General features: G+C 39.9%; 1 protein-coding gene across 1 annotated transcript in view; it reads left to right on the top strand.

The window, feature by feature from the left end:
- The window catches only part of LOC132049709 (transcription factor MYB1-like), a 64,515-nt gene that overhangs the window by 41,735 nt on the left and 2,944 nt on the right, over positions 1-19,836 (top strand). The gene's annotated exons all lie outside the window — the stretch shown is intronic.

Consider the following 19,836-nt stretch of genomic DNA (forward strand, 5'->3'; position numbering starts at 1 on the left):
TGCCGGTTCAAAGAGGTGGACTTTGAAACACGTACCCGAGATCAAAATAATGAAGCGGACTTCACAGGAAATACGGGATCTTCGGTTGAATCGGAAGGGTTCACCTGAGCTGTGTACGATTGACAAAATCAATCATAGAGGCAGAAGCCCGCCGAGATAAACTCGATTAACCTCACTTGGGATTGGAGGAACAAATACATAGACTATCTCCCGAACGGGAAGCTACCGTCCGATGCCAGGAATCAAGGGCCCTCGAACCAAAGCGGTAGAATTTGTTTGGCCGATGGCCAATTGTCTGAAGATCATTCCACGGCCCCTTGGCGAGATGCTGGACCGAAGCAGGCTATGTTCGAGGGGAAGTTCACGAGGGCACTTGTGGAAACCATTTGGGAGCCGATTCATTGGTCCAAAGGCGATCGGAGAGCGGGATACTCTTTGGAACGAGATAGAGAGGGACGCTTGAAACCTTCGTTCAAAAATGTAATGAATGCCAAAGGCACGCCCGTCAATACGTCAACCGGGGGAAGAGCTTAAATCCGGGTCCTCTCTACGTGGCCGTTCATGAAATGGGGCATGGATATAGTGGGACCTTTGCCATGGGCCCCAGGTAAGACGCAATTTATTTTACTTATGACTGATTATTTCTCTAAACGGATCGAAGCACAGGCACTCGAGAAAGTCAGGGAAAAAGTGGTCATTGATTTCATTTACAACCATATAATCTATCGATTCGGGGTACCAACGGAGATCGCGTATAATAACGGGAAGCAGTTCATAGGTAGCAAGGTCAGCAAGTTTTTTTGAAGAGTACAGAATCAAGAAAATCTTATCAATCCCGTACCATCCTAGCGCGAATGGTCAGGCCGAGTCTACCAATAAAACCATATTACGAAATTTAAGAAAGGCGGTTGGTTCAGCTTAGATGGAAGGAGGTTAGAGGTTTTATGGGCCTGCCGCACAACGGTAAGATCGAACCAGGAGACTCCATTTTCCTTGTATACGGAAAGGACACGATACCGTTGAGGTTGGTGGCGGAGCTTGAGATTCCGTTATCTTATGAGAACTCGAACCATGAAACAATGACATCCCGATTTGGATCTTGTGGACGAAAGAAGGAAAATTTGCTCATATCCAGGATAATGGCCGCACAAAAACGAGAGGATGCAAAGGTACTATAACGGAGGACAAACCTCGGACATTTTCAAATTCGGGACTTGGTGCGGGAAGGTCACACTTCATACGAAGAACCCTCACGAAGGAAAACTAGCCCCGAATTGGGAAGGTCCATACCGAGTCACTAGAATAATCGGAAAGGGTTCTTATCAGCTCGAGAATGAAGACGGACACCGGCGAAAAAACAACTGGAATGTGGCACACCTAAAACGATATTACTGTTAAAGGTATGAATAAATTTCTTTTGCTTTCTTCTCTCTCGATCTAACCACGCAGGGATACAGCTCAAGGGACAATGAAACAGCACACTAGATACTCGGAAGTCATAGACTTAGGACTGAAAGCACATGCTGCACTCTTTTTCCCTTCGACCGTTTTGTCCCGAAGTGGGTTTTTGGCAAGGTTTTTAATGAGGCAGCGCCAAACAGCATGCTACGCATATAGAGCATACCGATCAGAGATCGGAGACCAGGGACTGCACATTTCGATCTAATAGTACCCGAGCCCTCATACTTCGGACTCGAATACTAGGGGACTACTATACCACGAGTTAAGTGAAAAATATGTAAAAGCCAAGGCCTGAACGATAGGATCAGATGTAAGGACCAAAAGATCGATTGAATCGTGTCCACTTAGTTTGTTCTTGCGGCGGCAACAATTGCGAATGCATCTCTGGCCGGTCTTTTCAATAAAAAACATACTTCGATCAAAGGGATCCGATGTTGTCAAATACCGAAAAACTATGGCATAACAGTTAAAGACAACGGTCTAAACTATGGCATAAACAGTTAAAGATTACGGTCTAAAAAACAAATGCAAGCTCGAAAGCTGCGACAAACAGTTAAAGACTACGGTCTAAACTATGGCATAAACAGTTAAAGACTACGGTCTAAAAAAAAAATGCAAGCTCGAAAGCTGCGACAAACAGTTAAAGACTACGGTGCAAAAACAAATGCAAGCTCGAAAGCTGCGACCTAAAACGGTTAAAGACCACGGTCTAGAAACACAAAATTGTCACGGCCTGGTTTGTCTTGCAAATTATGAATAAAGCAACGACTAACGACAACACGGACTAAAACCCAATCGTGGGCCGTTACCATTTGAATTGTATCCTGGCTGAAACAATACGACAAATTATAATGAAGGCATAAGCCGGGCAAACATTGAAACTTGGAGTACTTTGCAAATATCAAACACAAATTTTGATTCATTCATATATATAAAGTAGATTTACAAAGGCTCGGACAGTGGCCTCAACACAAAGATGCAAAAACAAAAGAAGGGGCATAAGGCCCCGAACCTAATCTTCATCCGACCCCTCGGCCTTTTCATCGGCTGACTCGTGATCGATATCCGAATCCTCGGGGTCGAATGCGACCTTGCTTAAAACGCTTCAAGCTCTTTTGCTTCCTCGATCAAATTTGATAAGTCCACACTAGTGGCTTGAACTTTCGAGGTCTTCGAAACAAACACGCTCGTACTCGGCTTTAAGATTCTTGTCCTTTTCGGCGGCGCGTCACGTCGGCCTTGTCTTGCTTTAACATGTCATCATAACCGAGATGCGATCGAGAGCCTCTCCGTACTCGGTTGCGGATGGGTTATGACCGGCTCGTCGATCTCTTTCCCGCGGTCGCGGCAAGTGATGCGCTAAGGTCATTCATTTGTTCCGCGACGTCGAAGCGCTCCCGGAGAACATCACGTTCGGCCACGGCCCCGATGGTCGTTTCGTGGAGGCATCAAACTCGGGCTGACCCCGTCAGCTACTGCCGGAGTCGATCGATCGCTAACATAAGCCGGGCACGAGAAGCGAGGACATTAGCATCAGCTATTAAAGATTTATTATAAGTCTCGAAGGCCTTTATCTTCTCTGCCAACTGGTCACGTTCCTGTTTGGCTTCGGCAACTTCGTTTCGAGCCGCTGCTAAGTCTGATTTAAGGATGGAAAGATCAAGGAGAGACGAGATATATTGCAACTTCTTTTCATATAGAGTCATGAGCTCGTCCACCTCCTGACTCTTACTTTTGAGCTCTCTTTGAGTCGGCCACTTCGTACCTAAGCGGTGGAAGCTTGCATGGTGAAGCACGGAGGCCTATAAGGGAAAGGGAACGGTTATTAAAATGAAGCATGAAATTAAAAGCTGAGTAAAAAGAATATAAGGACGAGACTTACCCGATTCAATGCATGCTGAGCCTCGTTGAAAAGGCACGATTCGTCAACTTGGCCGTTTTCTTACGGTCCTCTTGGGACACCAGAGGGTACAGATAGCTGGACACCCCAACAGGACCCGATAACATGTTCATATCGGCCGACACCTTAAAAGTAATTAGCCTCTTCCGACTCGGGTCGATACTAAGGGCAGGAACTGATTTCTCCAACCTCGGACCAGAATTAACCCCGAAACGGACAGCTACAGGGATGGGCAAATACTCGAAACTCGACATACCCAGAGCGGGTATTTTATAACCCCCATGATCGGCCGCCCTTTGCTCGGTCATCTTACCTTTGGCTTTTCCGCCATCGGTGCGAATATCCACCAATGTCGGCGGAGAATCCTGTATGCAAATTATTGTTTCAGATGAGGCCACATCTTTTATAGGAAGGACGGAACCAATACCGTACAAAGGCAGAATAGTAGGTACCTTAGAGCACGATGCCGGAGTGAAGTTGCCACAATCCGGCGGTTGCGGGCTACATTTTCGATTCGAGTAGAAGTGTGATCGGAGACTCCGACTTTCGACCTGACGATCCCTGCATCCGTCGACTTCGAGATACCACTTGACTCAGCCGGAATTCGACTTGAACTTTCCACCAACGGTGGAGTAATTGCAACAAACCGGTTCGTCATGCTCGAGGAGCTCGTCGATAAGACGATGCCCGTCGGCACCCGATCGTCGTCGTCAAAATGGTCCCGATAATTGACCAACGACCTCAGCATCCAAAGCACTGGTCGAGGTATCTTCCGACGTGGTCTCTCAAGTGACGACCCTCGATCTTTTCTTAGCCTGGGAAGAAGCTCGAGATGATTCAGGGAATTTTCTTTTCCTCCTTACAACTAGGTCTCCCGGATCGAGAGCTTCGGTATCCTGCTCATCAGCTGAGGTCTCGGCAATTTTCTGGCCTCGAATTCTGGTGGCCTTTGACAAACCTGTGAAGCAAAGAGAAGAACAGTCATTACCTAACTAACATGGCATACTACACAAAGTAGAAAGGATGACGCTCTAAAAAGAAAATTTACCATGGGTCCCGGCTTCCCAACGGGACCGGGATAAACGCCTCCAGGTGCGTTCGGCATAAGTAAGTTGGGAATATATTTTCCCAATCCACTAGTCGAGGTTAGGAACCGCACCAAGGGTCCGGATAAGCGTTGTATACACACGAACAAATAAAAAGTTCAGTATTGGTGCAGGCACGCAGCCGAATCGCATCGATGTAAAATTACTTATGTTTTGGGTTTCATTTCTCGGGAAACGACAATGCGATAAATCAACGGGGATCGGATCCATTTGTCTGATTCGGACAAACTGTTTGTTGACACCCAATTTTGTCCCTCTTTTATTTCTTTTTATTTCTGCGGGCTTCTAAATTTATTGATGGGCTAGATACTTTATTTTCACTATTATTAATTTTCACTATTTTACTATCAACGTTACTAGCATTACTTTATCACAAATTTCAAAATGGTTCGTCGTCATCTTATTTTCGTATTTTATGCTCGCTAAATTAATTATACTTTATCAAGTCTTTATTTTCTACATATTAATCATTAATAATCATAGTATATATTGTACTAGTTATTAAATTAGAAGCCCAATAATAATTAATATGGAAGAGGAATTTCAGCCAAATAATTGGTCCATACTCTAATTAATTTAACCAGCCATCAACCCATTTATATTATTTCGACCAGCCCAACAGCCCATTATCCGTTAAAAACAGATCAGCCCATCAACAACAAATCCCGACCCGGCCCATTTTCTTTTAAAATACACCCATCGTCTACAATGCAAAAGAAAAGAAAACCTAACCCACGCTTTTTTTTTTCTTCCTTTCCATTTTCGCATAGCTGCTCCATTCCCTTTCAACCACGGCAGGTTGTCACCCCATTTTTGGATTAAAGCCAGCCACACACGCCATTAATGGTTTTTGTCCGCTTATGAAAAGAAATCTTTTATTTATCAGCCTTTTTGATTCTCCTGAAAGTACAAGTTTTAAATGATTTTTGTCCCCATCTCTTCTTGGTCTACGATTAAGGTCGGAACGAACCTCTAACGTTCGATTTTTGGGGAAATGAATTTGATTTCAAATCCCGCCCATTTTCAAATTGAAAAAAGAAACCCTAGTTTTTCATCTACTATAAAATGGCCTTAAACCTTCGGCAAGGGGGATGATGATAAAAGGGATAGCCTCGCTCTAAAAAAAAAAAAACCACAATTACTCTATTTTCACTTTAAGAAACTTTAGCCACTTTAATCGCGTTCGTTCGTGTTCGAGCATAGATTCGAGACCCTGACGACCTCACTTCACTGCACCACGAGCAGGTACAATCTGATGCTATTTGTATTTATCGTCCTGTGAAATTATGTTAGTTGAAGTTCTGTTAGCTGGAATCTTGTTCTTATTGGGCGCTTGTTGGTTTATTAGGTATTAGGTATGACTTATCATGAATTTTGCTTAGTCGTGGGTCTGTTAGGTTAACCTAGATTAATCAACACATTTCATATTCTGATTGTGCTATTTTGATTGCTGTTTGGCTAAGTGTAAGCCCATTCGATCTGAGTCTCGTTTGCGATACACTCGATGATTCATAAATATGATTAAAGGATGATGTCTTTCTCTAGTAAACATGTTGCTAAACACCGCGTGTATGCCTTGCTTGTGGGAGCTTATTTGCTTAAATGATTATGCCGCACTTGTTTAGGAAAATTCTGTGCACGCTATGTATATTTTGAATTTGTTTCGTATATTACCCTCTTTGTCCTAAAGTTTTTTGGGTGTTGTCTTTCTTACATATGTTATTGTCGTTTTTCGGGAATTTGACTTAGGGAAACATGGTTTCTTTATTTTTTTGATAAAATAGTTCTCTCGTTTGGTCGGAAATGTGTTGGAGTTCCGTTGAATGATGTTTAGCTTACTTTAATTACGTTTGCCGTATTGTCAATACATACGAATTGGTAGTTGAAGATTCGTATCGATTTTAGTTTGCTTTAGTTTATTTTTTTTTATGTTTGCCCATCGAAGAAGCCTCTCTAATATTGTTTTCCCTGTTTTGTTCACAAGGTAAACTTGATGAGCACTAACTCAGAATTAATTGTTTGGCAGTGGGTAGTTTAAGTCATGTTGGCTGTTTAAATATTTGAGTAAATGGTTGGTCTAGTCTTAATCACTTATTAAGCGTCGGAAATAATGAAGCCGTTGATTTGCTCGTTTGGATTTTACATTATGTAGCTTTAGTTATTGATCATGTACTAATCTTTCTGTTCTTTTTTTTATGCATGACACCTCGCATATGAGTCCGGGACTCGCCATCTCCGCACGTTCGGTGTTGGGCCATAGCCCAACGACCTTCTTACTCCCGGTCAACCCCCGCATCCCATCCTGGACAACATATTGAGGCCGTTGGGTCAAAAATAACGACAATGAACAATCCACGGCGACCTCTAAAAAAATTTTGTTTGGCCGAACGGTGGTGGTGAACGATGCGACTTCACAATGGGGTGAGACCCATTTAACTTTGCCTTCTCATTTTATTTTGCGCATATTATTTGTATATTATTTGTATTGCATGACTAACTCTTTGTTTTGTTTTGTTTTCTTAAATTAGACGAAACTTAGATGAGTTAACGGTTAAATTTTAGTAATGGGTAATTAATTTAAAGAAAATTAGGAATTAATCCCACAAGACTCATTTTCTTCTTTTATATTTAAACTATTTATAGTATCCATAATCTTTACTTCTAGAATAATTGATAGTTAAATAGTATATTTTGAATTGAAGGAGTTATATTCCTATTATCTTAATTTCGAAACATCGGTATAGACTCAAGTATACTTTATGAATGACTCTTGTATTGAATCAATCACATAGACTTTTAGCTAAACATAGTTAATAAAAAATATTAATAAAAGGGAGAAAGAAAACTCACTTCTTCTTTTGAATCCTATTTATACAACTAAATTTTTTACATTGTTATATTCATATAATATAGTTTATCTAAAGTTCAAAACTATTAAAGTCGCATCCCAAAAAACTATTTATCATATGTAAATTATTATATTTTCTACAAGTTTTATTTTAAACAACATTATTACTTCTACCTATAACTTTAACAATACTTTCAAGATTATTTTCTTAAATATTTAAAATATTATATCTACACACTTAGCCTAACTAATCACAAGTTCGGTCGGATTAACCATTATTAATGGAACTTAGAGGATGCCTAATACCTTCCCTCTAGGTTAGTTGAACCCGTACCTAGAATCATTTGGTTTCGTAGACTTTAAAATCAACTTTAGATAAATAATTTTAATAATTTTAGGTGCCCTAATTCACCGTAAATAATTAGGTGGCGACTCTTAACTTTAATTAACCCCGGAATTACCCGGATGTTGTAAACTATTTTGACCCTGGTTAAAATAGGGTATGACAGCTTGGCGACTCTGCTGGGGACTCTACTTAGGTTCTAACCATAACAGACTTAGTTTTTTAGGCTTTGTGTGTTTGCTTGTTACTTTATTTGTTAACCGATTGATATGTTTTCACATGTTATTAAACCGTTTGTACGATATAAACCGTTTACTTATTCTCGCTTTGATAAAAATTGTCATTCCGTTTCATTTTCTTCCACTCCTGGAAAATTCACACAAATTCACACACTTAAAACGGTTTCGCGGTTCGCGGCCGTGCACTACTAAAAAAACCTTTTTAGTCGGATTGATCTTGTGGATTTAGTCGATCGGCGGTGCGATCGGTGACCACGGACTTTCCACTCTAGAGTTGTCGCTTGGGGGAACCTTGTGTTATAGGAAGCCAACTCTTAGTCAACCTAAGATAGAGCTAAACCAACACCCTTTATTAAGAGCATACATCTCATGACCTAGGAGGTTTAATACCCTTGGCGTATTAAATCCATTAGATGACTTTACCCAAACGTCCAAGTGGGTCCACGACTCCAAGTGACACCAAATCATACTTTATGTGCATGTTTGAAGGGTAATTGTGCCTAAATATTGACTGTTTGCTTTAATTAATCAAACTTTAGGAGGGAGGGAACAACTAACATTCTTATGGCAGGTAGGGATTTGCGTGAAGTACAACAAGTGACGGAGATCAAGGACGCCACAAACTGGAGCTAGAAATTAGACGTAGGAAATTGTGTTTACTTTATTTAGATTAGGGAACATTTTATGTACTCATTTGATATGTAATAATATTACATTACTTTTGTACTTTATTTTGGGAAATAGAATTGGTTTAATTAATCAAAAGCAATGGAATGACGTATTATGGCACACTTTACCCTTCAAACAAACGTTAGGCTTACCTCTGGCACAAAGAGGTCACATGCATATTAGGACGCGTTATTGTTTGATATATCCATGTTATACTTGTTTGACAACTTGTTTGATTTTATTTGATGAATTATTTGCTACATGACTTACTTGACTTTACGTGTTCATGACTTTACCTAGAGCTCGACGTCATTTGCATTATTGTGTTTCTTTATTTTTTATTATTCCCAAAAGAGTTGATTCGTGTTGACACTCGGGCCGCCGACCATCCCCTACCGTACAAGTCAAAAACATCATCACTACCTCGACGTACACAGGCCGTACAAGGGAAGGAAATTATCATGACCGATCCAACTACTGTCACAACTCGGTTTAGAAAACATTGTGATCTCTAGCGATCCTCACCGAGACTTCGAACACGAGCTACTATGCAACATGACGAACATATCGCCGCGTTTGACTCGAAGAGATTGAGGACTTACGTGGCGAACTAAATCGGGTTAGGGACCTAACCAACTTATCCGTTACACTCCAAAGTCCACCTCCTGAACCTAGAACTGTTGCACCAAATCCACCTCGTTTCCCATCACTGGAGTCTCCAGTCCCCGAACACTTCCCTCCACAAAATAATGCACCCGCCAACAACAACTTTCCTCCACCTAATCCATCCCCCGTCTATGCTACTCCGCAAAATCAACCATCTACTTACAATGCCTACGCTACTCCTAATCCACCACCCGCCAACCCACCAAATCAATCACTAATTCATACTCCTTACATTCCGTTACCTACCAACGCTAATCCGCCACCTACAACTACTCCTCTGAACCCACCAAACCAACTGCCTACAAACACCGCTTACAACACACCACCTCCAGTCCAAAACACTCCCACTGTCCAAACTTATCCAACCCAGCATATACAAGGGGCACATTTTGCCCTCTAACACGCGATATGTTCCTCCCAAGTATATGCGGCGGAACACAAGCCTATACCCGGCCCGGTAACGGTCGATTCCACCAAGTAGATCGATACGAGGAAATGGAGAAAGAAGCGAAAACAAGGGCGGACGATATGTTGCTAAAAGAGATCCACAGCCTCAAAGAAGCAATGAGAAACCTTCAAGTTGCTAGGGGAACTAAGAGTGAATACGAAGATACGTGGGCGTTCGGCACCGATGTTGACTTACTGTAGGCTACAAACCGGCCGAAGCTGATACTTTCGATGGAACGGTGATCCTCATACACACTTAAGGGCTTATTGTGACAAGCGGCCGGGTAGGTAGAGACGAGAACATAAGGATGAAGCTATTCATCAGAGCTTATCCGGTGAAGCCCTTAATTGTATACACGACAGACGTTCGTAAATGGCGTGGTTGGAGCGACATGGCCCAAGACTTTACGGACCGATTCGGTTTCAACACGACATTACACCGGACGCGAGTCTATATGACTAAGTTAACCAAGAAGTCCACCGAGTCGTTCCGCGAGTATGCTGCTTCGTTGGAGGTCGGCGCGACCGTGGTTCAACCCCCGATGAATGACAGAGAAATGACTCGCTACTTTCTTTGAATGCCAGCCGGCATATTTTATGAGAAAATGATAGGAATGATGGGACGAGGAAATTCACGAAGTTGTCCGAATGGGAGAGTTTTAGAAGAAGGCATCAAATACGGGAAAATTCGAGGATCTTACAGCCCTACAAAGCCGTAAACAAAGCCATTCAATGCAGTTCTATCGGTGGGCTTAAAAGAAGAAAAGAAGGCTAGTGCCGGTAGCGAATGTCCAAGGACATAAGCCAAGCCAAGCCACTACATACTTTAACCATCCACAACCACCTTTCTACCCTTACCATTACGTTGAACCTTACCAAACTCCACTATCCCTTACCCCGTCTACAATACCCAAGCAAATTACTACCAACCCCCGAGCACCTCCACATCAAAACCCACGTCCATATCGACACGTTCAAGCTCCTACTTACCAAAATCGACCACACACCGCACCCAAAACTCGTCCAAACACCGACACCAAAAACACCCGTAATTACACTCGGTTCGGCGAACCCTTGGCTCAATTATTCGAAAGATTGAAAGCGACGGGTGTGATACAACCGTCCCGGGAAAATTCTGATCCCGTTCCAAGATGGTTTGATGGTTCTAAACGTTGTGCATATCATTACGGAGTTACCGGGCACGACATCGAGGATTGCTACGGCCTCAAAACAAAATTGAAGCCTTAATCAAAGAAGGAGCGATCCAACTTATGAGCTCGACCATGTGTGACAACGACCTACACTGCTCATGAAAAATGCCAACGTGAACATGATCATCGTTGAAAAAGATGGAGATTTGGGAAAGTCCGTCATGACATCAACTTTTCAAGCCCGCGGGAACAATCCAAAAACAAGCACCGGTGAAGATTGTTGCTACAACTACTCACAACACCGAGACACCGACCATTCGGTCTTAGAACCGAGAGAGAGACTACGAAGAAGCCCGGACTTGTACTCCGTCACACAGTTCGCGGGAGTCTTAGTAGATTGAACTGTAGTGAACTTTTGAGATAGCACAATTTTAAAATTGAGGCTTAAATTGTGCCCTAAAACTTTTGTTGTTTTGCCTCATCTTTTGGAAGCTTAAATTGCAAAAACTATGAATGCATTTCTGATTTTCCTTAATCATCTATTATTATTTTCTACTTTATTTATCAAATCTGCCAACTCTATGATTGTGACATAAACAAATAGACAACATACACCCCGAGAGAGTAACAAAGAAATTAGAGGACAAGACAAGATTCCATTTAATAGCCTATAGGTGATGACATAAGCCTGAAAGCTAGCTATCAGTCAAGAAAAATCAAAAGACGACACTAGATTAGACAACCTAGTTTGCAACCTTTCCTTTAAAATAGTACGAACTACGCTGACCTGATTCCCGTGGTGGGATACGTAGGCAGCCCACATAGGGTTCGGTTGCATTACAATCCAAAAATCCTTATTACCTATATTTACACGTAGCCTAATTAATTAACTCTAAGTCCGGTCGGATTAACCATTATTAATGGAACCTAGAGGATGCCTAATACCTTCCCTCTAAGTTAGTTGAACCCTTACCTAGATCTTTTGGTTTCGTAGACTTTAAAATTAAAATCAACTTTAGATAATTACTTTAATAATTTTAGGTGCCACAATTCATAGTAAATAATTAGGTGGCGACTCTTAACTTTAATTAACCAGAAATTACCCGGATGTTGTAAACTATTTTGACCCTGGTTAAAATAGGGTATGACACCTGCCCTGCTAGCCTCGGTCTCTATTTTCATCTAAACCGGAGAAGGGCGCTTTTGCAGCTCGTTTTGAAAGTTTTATCATTCCTCATCTGAAGACACGGGGGCTATATAGTCAAAGTAGGTGGTGCACCGTGAACGGAATGTTCACGTTTGTAGCAAAATAACGGAGGAGCATAACAATCTTCCAAAATGACGGGTGAATTTGGCCGAGGTGATCTCGTACGCTTGCGAAAATTGACGCCGCGAGTCGAGTGTGGTGAAGGTGAAATGGTAGGTATAAACACTCAAGTACCCTTCCACGTGGGTCGATATGACTTCATCTTGGTCGGGAATAACGACCTCCTTACCTTTCCACCCACAATCTTCCTTGACTTGTTCAAGTTTATTCAGGGGTATCGTGCACAGATAGGCTAATATTTCGACACCTCGATCCCTCTGTTGAGAAGTTTTCTCGACTTTGAAGTCCCGAATTGTCGAACAGTCTTGAGAAATGAAGTCAGTCAGCAGTGGCTCTGGTTTAGGAGCCGAAGACGTCTCACCAGCCTTAGCCTTTGAAGATTTGCTCGTCATTTTGAAAGTATAAAGATAAGAAGGTCTAAAATGAAGGTTTGAGGATTGAACTGGAAATTAAGAAGAAGATATGAAGATATGGAGGTTTGAAGATATCAAGATCAAAGTATTCAGAGCACACGAAGGTAAAATTTCCCTTTAGTAAAAGTCAGAAAGTGAAAAAAAAGGGGAAAACTTGCTTTTATAGAGTGGGACCGATACGCTTTACCTTCGCTGACCGTTTTCGAGCCAACGGGGCTTCGACGCGTGTCGATGTGAGACCGGATGTGATGGATGTGACCTTGATCCTATCCCCGATCATGGGAAGCGTACGAGAGAAGGAACGAGGGCGTCAAGCTCGGCCAACGGATCGACCTTCGAAGAGACTAGATCGGAACCTCGTACGAACGCCCCTCCCGTGATCGAGTAAAGCTTCCGAATATTTCGTAAACGGTGTTGTTTTGAAACGGTCATGGCCGAGGTTAATAACAAGATGCTCGATTATGGAATAAATGATTATGGATTATGGAATTCAAACCAGTAGCAAAACATGTCGGGATTTTTCGGATTATGAATTAAATGATTACTGATCGAATACAACGAAGGCATATACGAAAGTTTAGGTATAAACATTATACATGGAAAGCTCAATAAGGTCCAATAACAACCAGTTTGCAAGATTCCATTAAAGACTTTTTCCATTACATAAAATCCCAGGCGTTTGTCTTGGGATACATCGATACATCGAAAAACGAAGAACCCCTACTTTACGACCAGTAATTGGAAAACAAAAGTAAAGCAGCCACACCCTTGCTCAACCTAACAAGTCGAAGGATGAGATCTCTAAGTATATCCACGGGATGTGGCAATGACGGGTGATACCGATTAGCTGTCCCCATGACTTGCACTAGAGATGGACGACCCGGGGATATCCAATTCCGATAAAATCTTCCTCATCGAGCACAATCACTGGTGTAGTTTCACCCAAAGGCATCTCCCGATGAGTCTCCATAGTATGGGGCGTTCGAACTCGAGATCCAACCCCCGAATGCACAATGGAAAAACTTCCGGCTTCCCTGCGTCTAGATGGCCTCGATGGAGCGGGTGTTCTTCTTTCCCGAACTACATCCTCGGCTACCGATTTCCTTGAAGCCTCCATGTAAGTCCCGGAAACCAAAGATATTGAGTTAAGATATAATGCGGACAAATAGGGATCGAAACGTTGATTAAGTTACCATGGTCTTGCCTTTCCACCGCCCGGGCGCCATTCTTCTCCAAGAACGGCCTAAGCTACGGAAAGCGGAGAAAAGGTCGCACCCATTCAAAAATAGCAGTTTTGAGCATGGGCTCAACTGGATTCGATGAAGGGTTCCACACTTCGAGAAAATCGACAGACGATAGACGGTGAAGTTGAACCGTGTGTACTATCACGAACCGGTTAAGCCATCCTTGATCATAATCGTCTTTAGGGTCGATTAGGCTCCGACTTCCCCTGGGAATCAACTGAACAATTCCCCCTCGGATCACCCGAGGTATATATAAATGAAGCAAGTGATCGAAGGTAAAAGCGACTCCGGCGGCGTTGGCCAACTTCTCAATACAAAACACGAGCCTCCAAATTTGCGGGGCGATCTGCCCAATACATACTCGATATCGATAGCAGAAGTCTTCGATTATTCTATGAACGGGGAGGGTGAACCCTATGGCAAAGGGATACGTGTATAACAACGAGTAACCGGGAACGTGATGATTTATTTTCACACCCTCCCCAACGGGGAGAAGGTCGAGGTCCGCGCTTGGATGGCAATCTTCCTTGACCGTAGTAATGGTGCTATCTCCGACATAAGACTCGAAATCTTCCACCGGGTCAAGATGGTGAAGGACCTTGTGGTCATTCGTATAAATAAAACCCGACGGGATAATACCAGCAGCAATAGATTCTAACTCCTATATCGAACTGTACTCCGGTGAGTACATGAATGAAGGCTGATCTTCACCCTGAGTCAGTAACGGTACGTAGGCTATGATCGTGGAAGGTCCTCTTTAGCAAAGGGTATTCTCACCCTGGAACAAGAAGATTGAAGATCCGAAGAGTATTATGGTCTCAATGCAGGAATATCAGTAGGTTTAGATGTAGAACAAAGTGAGATTTGAAGAAGTGCATATGCATGGGAAAGAAAGAAGACATGGGCTTTATATAGAAAGAGATTTAAGAGATCCTGTAGCGTATCAAGAATTCTGATACAAGGAGGATTCCCCAAAAAGATAATAATGACCCAGCATCGGGCAGAGTGAGATTTGACTTAAAGGTCCCGTCCTGGGTAATTAGAGCGAGTTTGCTCGGTTTATTCGGGGGTCTATTCCCGCCGTCCAAGAATCGTGCCTCGGGAAATGGGGGGACTATCTGTATACGGGTAAAACCGAGGACACAGGCATGCTCGGTTTCCCGTTATTATAGATATGTTCGATCACGGTACGACCGTCTCACCGGGAACGTGGCTTCGAGTTCGGGCCGGGATGAGGCGATGAAGGAAGGGCAATTGACTGCCATTAGTGGAAGACTGAAATATCCGTCCTCACCCCGATATTTCGGCGTCGATCTCGGCAATACACCGTACATTCGCATTTACTTGCTTTATTTAGAATTGTACTAGGGTTGAAACTCTATATATAAAGAGGAGGTCATCATTCATGAAAGGGGTTGGCAACGAAAAGGAGAGAAATAGTTTATATCAACAATCATAAGAATCTTATTGAATCGGTTCCGTATTCTTAAGTTCATTTTTATTATACCTCGTGAGAGCTTGTAACAAAAGGGTATCGACCTCGATTTCTATACCCGAGGCCATACGTATTTAACATTTGGTTAGATCTGCTTCTTTGTTCACTTTCTTGACATATCTCGCTATTTAATCTTGAATTGAATTTAGCCACATATCTTTGGCATCACGTACAAATTTAATTGTTCTACATTTTAAGGTTAAACAATATTGATGGGGGCTTTTCAAAGATCACAATGTTAGTCCACGTTGTACTTTAATTGGTTTGGTATTTCCAACATTATTTGAATCTTTCCTTCTGTTCCACTGAATAAAATTACTTATTATTATTATTATTATTATTATTATTATTATTATTATTATTATTATTATTATTATTATTATTATTATTTCAGTCTACTAGGAAAGATGCTGAGAAAAGATGCTGATAAACTAATGTCAGCTTTTACGCTACAAGCTTTGGATATATCAACAAAATTTTATTTATTCGGATGCCTTCAAAACTATATATGATACCAATATCGTATCTCTTATATACCATGATGACATCATAGATGATTTCTTTCATTTCTTCAAAAACACTCATCAGTCCTCAATGATACTCATATGGTATATTTAATATACTGACAAGGTATCATAGAGGACCATGTTCATTCATTCAAAAAACACGCTTTCCTAAAAAAAAATATCTATGATACCATTATGTTATATATATTGAGATGATATCATGCATGACTGCTTCAATCCTTCAATGAGATCTATACTCTTCAGTCCTTCATGATACCATCATAATATACACCATATACTAATATGGTATAATGGAGGAACTTGATTTGGGCAAGGGGGTACTCGGATAAGTAGAAACGACATTAGTTCATAAAATTAAAGGGTATTCTCGTGTAATTATTTTGTCTGCAGTGGGCATTTTGTGTAGTTTTTCGTTAAAGAAAATTCAACTTATTTCAAGGCCCCTCTCTTTCTCTTTTTCCCCTCTTGTACAGGTCCTTAAGAAATAGTATTCCCTCTGTCACACTTTCCTTTTTAGTATGTCCCAAAAATATTTTACCTTTCGATATTTAGAAACGATTTAATTTTATCTAAGGCACGTTAATATCTAAGGCTTGTTTTGAATTGCAAACTTCAAAAATCTTCTATTTTTTCTTAAACTTCATTCCTAGCCAAATGATGCCACATAAATTGGGACATAAGAAGTACTTCATTCGTTCTCATTTATGCGAAGATGCTAGAATGAATATGAATTTTTTTTTTTTTTAAAAAGAGAAATGCTTTTGAAATTTGTGATTTAAAATTTAAAATCGTGGCTATAAATCCTTTCATATAGGGTAAGATCGAAAATTTGAAGTTTAATTGTCATTAAATATTTTTGGACTCACATAAAAAAAGTGTCATATAAACTAAGACGAGAAGTTGGTAAAAACAAAAGTCAAATTTGAAAAAAGAACCTCTTGTCTCGATCTCGTCCTGTCGAAATCAACTACAAATTTCTTATACCTTGCGTATTTCTATTATCTTCCCTTTTTTTGATAACTATCTTTTCTTTTTTCCACTGCTCTTTTATTTCCTTTTAATTATTTGGAACTTGATGTACGTTTCGGTTAGGCTAAATACATGTACAGCCCTTCGAACTTGTCAAAATTTTCCATTTAAACCCCTCAGTTCTATCACCTAATAAACATTTGATCTATGCGTAAAATGTGTCAATTAGACACATATCACTCAATCTTCACCAAAGTTCAAATTCGTGTAAATATACGACGCAAGCTAGGTGGCAATAGGCAAGTAAAGCAAACACGTGTCAATAAAAATATAGGAAAAGACAACCAAAAAACACAGTACACGTTTTGTCAGTTCTTCTTCTTCCGTCTTTTTTGTTCTTCTTTGACACTGATTATTTCTCTTCTCGCAATCTCTCTCTCCTTCTTGACAAACATTACAAGAAAGAATCAACACTGTTGGATTTGGTTGAGATACCATAAAGTTTTCTGGCAAATCAAATTAAATCTGATTTTGAAGGAGTATTCTTTTTAAGTTTTTTGTCTCTGACACTACTATTGTCACTGAATGTTTAGAAGTGGCTATCTCTAGATCTAATACAAGTGTTCTAGACATTAACTAGACACAGCTCCTCAAATACGCCATATACACTGCAATCAACATTCCAGGAAAACGGATCCAAAATCTTTAAATTTCATAACTTTTACCTTCTCTGGACAAGAATCTAACTTGGACCTAAACCAAGCTTTTTATCTTTTAAACAAGAAGAAGTTTTATAGTTTTAAAACGGGAATCAGATTCGAGTTTGATTCTTCAGAAATCAAAACTTGGTTCATTTTTTTCTAGCAACGCTATTATACCAGCAACAATGGTGTTTGAAATTGAAGGTGAAGGATTGGGTTTGTCAAAGAAAAAAGCTTTTTTGGAGAGAGAGTCGGGAAGTAGGAGAAATTGGAAAGGAATAAAAAATGAAAAAATAAAAAGTAATTACCCTTTTTCAAGGTTTTCACGCGTGTAGAAAGGGTGGGAAGTTCACACTCCGCCACATCAGCATGTCATGTCTAATAGAAATAATTTGACGAGTTTAAGTGTCTAATAGGAACAATACTAAATATAAGTGTCTAAATGAAATATGGATAAGTTTAAGGAGCTGTACGTGTAAGCCTTTCAGTTAAAAGCACATGTTTTTGGCAAAACCTTATGCAAGTTGTCGCCTCTCTCTTGTCGCCACTTATTCTTTTGTTTGTATTTCGTCTGTCAATTTATGTAAAAGGGTGCAAGTATGATTGTCAAAATACTTAGTATTAAAAAAAAGTTCTTTAAATTTCTTAAGGTAAAATTTATATGTTTGAAACTTATATCGAAAGTATGACTAAGTCAACTTAGCTAATGATTCAAAATATTATAAAAAGTTGAAAAAATTAATTATAATAATAAAAAAATTGTTTGATTCCTAGAGCCTGTATGAATGGGCTTAAAAAAAACAGCTTAGCAGTTTATAAGCTGTTTTTTTAAGTTAAGTCCAACCGGTCAACTTATTTTAAGACAAAAATGGGCTTATGTTCGGCGTGAAAAAACACTAAAAATAGTAGAAAACAAATTTTATCAACTTATAAGTTAAGCCAAACGGCCTCCTAGTATAGTAACTCCTTGGTAAACGCTTATATTTTGCGAGCGTGTGGCGAAGGAACTCTCTTCGTGGATGCTTTCTAATGCACATCTACAAACCATATTGATTTTCACATTGCCAAATAAGAAGATGCTTTTACAGTTTTACTCCCTCTGTTTTAATTTAACTGTATTTTGTTGATTAGATCCAAATTTAAAGGATAAAAGAATATTTTTTATTTTTTAAGCCAAAATATATATAATGTATTAAAGTATTTTTAAAACTTTATGTTGTTGCAACTCATAAAATATTGTTGGAATTGAAAAATTATCAAATAGGAAAAGAAATATTTTTTTAAAAACAAACTAAAAGGAGAATAAGACACTTAATATGAAACAGAAAGAATAATTTTTTGTGTTGGTTATTCTTCATTTAGGTCAATGCAAAAAAGAGTTGATAAGTTCAGGTGGAGTTAAGATTTTGGGTTTATGGTTCTAGCTTTTTGACAATTTATATATAGATGTTAAGTAATTTTTTAAAAATAAATACAAACGTTAGAACTAAAGCTATTGAGTTCCCGCAAACACATAGAATATTCCTTCCGTTTCAACTCAAGTCTCTTAGTTTAATTAGACATGAAATTTAAGAAAAGAAAGGAGACTTTAAGTCGTGCGGTCTCAAGTTGAATATGTGTATAGTGTATCAAAATGACTTTTAATCTTATTATCTTAAATAAGTCATTTAAAATACTTATTTTTGAAACCAACCAAAAAAGAAAAAAAAAGTAAGACGCTCAAGGGTCGTCTGACAAGAGGTGTTATATAGCTTTGATATTATTTAAGTCCTTGTTTAGTACTCCCTCTGTTTCAATTTATATGGCACCATTTAGCTAGGAACGGATTTTAAGTGATAAAGGATGACTATTGAAATTTGTGATCCAAAACAAATTTTAGATATTTACGTAGTACATGAATCATCGCAAAAAGTTAAATTGTTTCTAAATATAGAAAGGTGGTATTCTTTTGAGATAGATTAAAAAGGAAAGTGTACCACATAAATTGGGACAGAGGAAGTATTATTTTTGACCTATGTATAACTAATGTATGTACTATTGGTTATAGACCATCTTCAGTGACAGGGGGGTTGCTCAGATAGTAACACCTTCCACTTTCAACTTGAAGGTTATGAGTAGTCACCAAGGGAGCAAAAAGGGGGAGCTCCTGGGTGGGAGGGGGAAAAAATGAGAACCCTCTTCAGTACTATTCTTATATAATATAAATCATGACATTAGCAATACCAATAGTATTTCTATAGACAACAAAAACATACCCAGTGAAATCCCACAAAGTGGGTCTGGGGAGGTAGAGTATTGCCCCTACCTTGGGAGGTAGAGAGGTTATTTCC

This window comes from Lycium ferocissimum, chromosome 3 (assembly GCF_029784015.1).
Source record: "Lycium ferocissimum isolate CSIRO_LF1 chromosome 3, AGI_CSIRO_Lferr_CH_V1, whole genome shotgun sequence".
Taxonomy (NCBI): Eukaryota; Viridiplantae; Streptophyta; class Magnoliopsida; order Solanales; family Solanaceae; genus Lycium; species Lycium ferocissimum.